Genomic DNA, 5,878 nt, shown 5'->3' with positions numbered 1-5,878 from the left:
TTCCAGAACTGGCCGCAACACCCATATCATGAGAAGAGGAAATGATTTTTTCCATCTTGTTAAAAACTTAGACAATCCATCATCGTTTTTATTTCCTTCTGTGTGTAATGAAATTTTTATGCATTTGTGCTTTAATAGGGAGCCCAATGGGTGCCTTTTAATATTAAGAATGGGTCCAACATGTTCATAGGTTTGTAATCATTCTTTTAAGTGAGGGCTCTAGAATCCTGTGACGTGGCTATCAAGATTCAGAGAAATAAGAAAAGCCCTTATAAGAATAATGCTGACATCCTATCTATACAGGAATTTAATGGGGGATTTATGGACTATTTCATTTCCACCCAGCCATGGCCCTTATGAATACTGCCTGATCGTATCAGATCTGTTTATAAGGTTGTTCCTTTTAACTTGAACTCCTACTGGTTTTCCTATTTTATTTATTTATTTATTTTGGTAGAGGAGATCCTAATTTTTTTTCTCACGTATTTAGCTGGACTCCAGCTTGAGTCCAAACAAGACTGCTCTGAGCGTATTTGTTGCTCTGTTCCTCAGCTGATGAGGTCCCCTCATGATGGCACTCCCAAGCACCACAGGCTGGGATCCATAGCATTCCACTAACAGAATTACTGGCAAAGGCTTATTTTTTTTAATGTGTTTTAATCTAATGCTTAAGGAATGGAGAGATGTTTACCTGTATTAACCTTTGTTTGTGGTGGGCTTAGGTAAGATTCACAGGGCATTCAGAAAGCATGAGATTAAATGCCTTGCATTCTCTGAAGGTAAAACAAAACAAAACAATAAACTTATTTCCCTTTTATATCTTCCCTTCCAACTCTCCCTCCCTTGGGAAAACATCAATTTTTCCAAAAGGAAGCCTCTCTTCAGAAAAGGAGAAATCAAGTGACTAACATTATTTCTTTTGCAAGAGAAATAAAAATAATACACACACAAAGAAAAAAAAATGATTTCCTTTCCAGTGACCTTTGAACCTATCTCCAGACTTTTCTCCCAAGATACAGCTTCTCATGTCTGAGTTGCAGTAAAAGATAAAAATATTAATCAATTAGCTAATAAAAATAAGTCAAAAATGCACACTGTTAAGTGTTCTTTAAAAAGTAGAATCTATTACATCCTCCCAATAAAGAATGACTTTAGTTTTGTTTAGCACAAGATGGCGTTTACAATAAGACAGAGAATTATATGACACAGATAAAATGGGTCTTGTCCAATTGGTGGACCTGTTAAGAATCTTAGTATTTTTTTTACTGGTGTTATGAGAAACAATAACAAGTAACATTTTTTAAACCCCTTCTGCATATCTAGCATCCTGCCAAGCTCTTTTTGTTCATTATTTCATTTAATCTTTAAAATAACTTTAAAATAATTGAAGAGTTGGAAAACTTATCTGTATAAGCCAGATAATGAATATTTTAGGCTTTGCAGGTCACATAGAATCTGTGTTACATAGCCTTCTTTGCTTTTGTTGTCTTGTATTGTTTTGTTTTTTACAACCCATCACAAATAAAAACACCATCCTGGCCTTCCCCCAAATACGTTGCAAATCAGATTTGGGCTGCAGGCTATAGTTTGCTGACTCCTGATTTGATCAAAATAGAAATTGTGTCATTTCCATTTACAGAGGAAGAAATTGAGATTTAGAGAAGTTAAGTAAATAAGCCGAGTTATATACCTATTAAGTGGCAGAGGACTTTGGTTAACCATGTAGTCACTAGCAAGAATAAATTGGTTACAGTTAAATCTGAGAATAAATGTAAACAGGAGATTATAGAGCATTTCTAGTAAACCCTATATACTTAACTACAATTAGAAATGCCACCGTAATGTCAACTAGTTTATAAAAGCCTCATGGATATATTAACAGATGTATGTTATTTCCACCTATCTTACTGACATATATAATGGCAGTTGAAGACTATTTCATAATCACAAGTGAATAGAAATATTTTACTTTATTTTCTTTTTAGAACACGATATTTCCAGCTTTTATCAATCTAGTTCAGGTTTTAATTTTTTCTATTCCTCATCGTATTCCTTCCCTAAGTTAGAGACAACTGAAGTAAATATAAATCAAAGTTTCAAAAGTGCAACTTAGCATCACTGAAAAACAAAAAATAGAGTGGGCCTAAGATTATTTCTTTTTTATATTCCCGAATCCAGAACTTGAATGTCAATCATTCTAAATTTTTATTGCTTATTCAAATTGTCAAAAAGAAAAAAAAATAAAATATTTATTAAACATAAGATTTTTAAGTAAAATTTGATAGCTCAGTTCATTTTCTGCGTACACGTGCACACGCACGCATGCGCACGCGCGCATATATATATATACACACACACATATATATATATATAGTAATTTCGAATTAAAGTAATTGAAATCAATGTATTTGAGGTAAAAATTACTACTATGGTATATGTAGATGTAGTGCTTATTGGCACTAAGACTTCTCCTCTCAGACATAAAATTATGTTAACTATTATAGAATTAACCCAAAGACTCTACTGCAACTTGTAAACAGTCATTGTTCATTATTAGGCATTTTAAGGCTTTTTTTTTTTTTTTTCCTAGATAGTAATGTTAACTCCAAACATTACAGCAGGGATCAGCTGAAAAATCTGAGGAATTTGTAAATCATAGGTATGTTTAAAATTAGGGGGAAAAGAACATATCCAACAGATAAGAGCTTTCTTATCTATGTTCTTTTTAATGTGTGTTTTTAAAACATCTAAATTCAGACTCAATTGACCAGTAAAACTGATGGAGTAACATATTTTGAAAAATTTTCTACATATATAATTTCCTCACTAGACTGTAACAACTTTTATTCTCTTGGGTGTCTAATATGTTTTTATAAACTGCCTGCCTATATGTGTATCTAATGGTCCAGAGTAATATCAATAAATAATACACATTTTATAACCCCCCAGTTGCTTTTTAAAATTAAGCAAAAGGAAACTTACAAGTAAACATATACAAACCAACAAAACACAGGAACTTGGACACACTATAGATGGAAAAAGAATTTCAGATTTCTATAACAGCTCATTTTTCTGCATGTAACACTACAGTGTATTGTCAAGCACAGGAGGGCCTGGGTGCTTAAGAGAACAGATGGCAGCCGGGTTAGGCCAGAGAGGAGAAAAAAGGAAGGTGTGGCCACCCAGGAAGTGCTGGTAAATTATGCAGCTTGCTTTTCTCGCCTTCGGATGAAAAAAAAAAGTACTTAGGAAGGTGTGTGCCAATGGGCAGCACTGCAGCCACACTGAGGTAGTTTCAACTCAAGGTACAAAGCGAAGTATGGGAGACATGAGAGTAGTTGGAGCATTCTCGAGAGAACTTAGGAGATGGTAATATAAGGTGCAGCAACCACCCTGGGACAAGCAGTGTCCTTGAAATAAAAACAAAACCCAGTTCGGGTCGCATACACAGTTTTTCCTTCAAGAACCTAATGCTGTTTGAAAGATAGGTGAGATACAGGACGCTTTAGCGACGTGAACAGACACAGCAGTGGAGAGCAGCTGTTCGTGCTTCTCACCATGGAGTGATCAAGAAAAAATAAAGACTTCCAGAGAAGCAGGAGGAATAAAGCTGAGATTCAGAAATACAAGACCTGTGAAACTCTGGGAAATCGTAACAAAGGAGATTACAGAATCACCTAAAGTATTGTTTATGATATCCTCACATCTTACATCACCATTATAAAAAACCTGGCTATTTTCTTTGTGGAAAAAAAAATGAATGTGAGGTAATGGCAGATCAGAAGCATTTCAAAAATCTCCTCGCAGGGCTTAAGTCAGTGTTCTGCACAAAGTAAATAGACAAAAAGAAGAAGAAGGACGGGGGGATGGGAGGAGGAGGAGAAGGAGGAGGGGGGAGGAGAAGGAGAAGTTCTTTGAGTTCATGATTCCTGGACCCACTGACTTCACACCTGTTACATAGCTCCACCCATTCTCATTTGCTGCTGCGCAATAAAGTCATGTGGAGGGCTGGCAGGGAAAAGGAAAAAGAAGAAATTGTTGCAGGTACAAGAAATAACACATGAAAAAGCTCAAAGGTGAATAGAAGAAGGGAGGAGGAGAGAGGAGAACATGGGAGAGTTTGAAGAACTGAAAATAATTCACGAAGGCTGCAGGTAGTAGGAATGGGGAGAGACAGAGGCAGATAGAAATAGTTGAGATTGCTCTAGCCTCATAAAGATCATTCTCGAAGCCCTTCTTAACAAGATGAGGGCTGGGGTTTGGGCTTTCCCTTGAGGGCAATAGAGCACCACTGAAAGATTTTAAATAGGGAAATCTGAGATTAGAGATGAGTTCAGAAATGCTCTTTCTGGTGCAGTGGGAACAGAGACTGGAGAGAACTCTTGAGGCTGGGAGATGGGTTTGGAGGTTTTTGCAAAATCCGGAAAAGAGATGATGGTAAATTGCAACAAGATAGTAGAAGAATGGAGTAAAATGAACTAGAACTAGGAGATTGGAATGTTTGTAGAGAAAACAGTCAAAAACAGAGAGAGGGTAATGGCTACATTTGTGGTTTCAAACAAAGGCCACAGCAATTAAGTGTCTTCTGGGGGAAAGAAAATTGTTTATCTTCTAAACTGCAGCTTCTGCTTTGGATCTTTTTGAAGTTACTACTCCTAGGATCCCCTACATGCCCTCAACTCTTTCATTAATTATCAGAGGATTCTACATGGAGATTGGTTATTTGTATTAAAATTGAAGTGTGCAAAATACAAAATGCCCTACATTATCACAGTCAGTGACTCTAATTGGTATTGATTAAGACTCCCAATTCTTTCTTATGTAAAATTAATCTTTTTCTTTTAGAAAATATTTTGAAGCAACAAGAAAACCATTACTCTTGTAAAATACTGAAGTGTTTACTGAAACATTTTTTTTTTCTAAATTATACTTCTACTAAGTGAATTCTCTATCTGATATTTTATGTAATTGAATAATGTATAAATTTACATATACGATATGCATATACAGATATAGGTAAAATTTATAGCTTTCCCAAATTGCAAATTCAATATTTTTGTACCAGTTCCAAACTTTTTATTCACTATTTAGAAGCCTTCCTGCAAGACACAAAATCCATTGTGCAATATTTTTTTTTCCAGACTACAGGAATGCAAAAGTATACACTGTTTCCTTTAAAAATGGAATCATCATTCACAGATGTAGATGTGTACTTGTTATGCCAAGATGAGACAGATGTGGTTCTATTCACTCAGGGACAGGTGCTACAGAAAAAGAGATAAAACATTTGTAGAAAGTGTAAGCAACTGCATTGCTGTTGCTAAATAAATAAACTCTCTGCCAAAAAACTTTATTTGCTTATTTCTCCTTATTTCTTCTGAACGTTTATTTTAAGATCTGATAGAGTGAGCTCTATTCAGTTTTATTTGCCTGTATTGGTCAAAAATATAGAGTATGTACATACATGTTTGAATAGTTTCCATAAGAATAAATGGCACAGACAGCCCCCACATGCCATCTAATACCAATATTAATTAATATAAAGCAAGCTTACACCCTGACACACACCAACAATTCAACACACTTAACTTCTGGCAAAATCACATTCACGGTCTGTATGTGTGTGTGTGTGTGTGTGTGTATAACAGGTTAAAATGAGGGCCATGAAAGCACTAGCAGTTTGGGAAGGAAAAACCAACTTAATATTATTTTTTCTAAAAAACATTTTGGTGAACTGCAGCCTGAAAACAGTACCGGGAGTAGAAATCTGCAGCTGCTAGGCTACGGCCAGGAAACAGAAGATGATTTTGATTTTAAATATTCGTATTAATTCTGACTCCAAAGACGGATTGGGTGGGAATCAGCAGCTGGGAGAGGC

This window comes from Pteropus alecto, unplaced genomic scaffold (assembly GCF_000325575.1).
Source record: "Pteropus alecto unplaced genomic scaffold, ASM32557v1 scaffold3, whole genome shotgun sequence".
NCBI classification, from domain to species: Eukaryota; Metazoa; Chordata; class Mammalia; order Chiroptera; family Pteropodidae; genus Pteropus; species Pteropus alecto.
The sequence above is the reverse complement of the archived record's forward strand: the minus strand, read 5'-3'. Positions refer to the sequence as shown.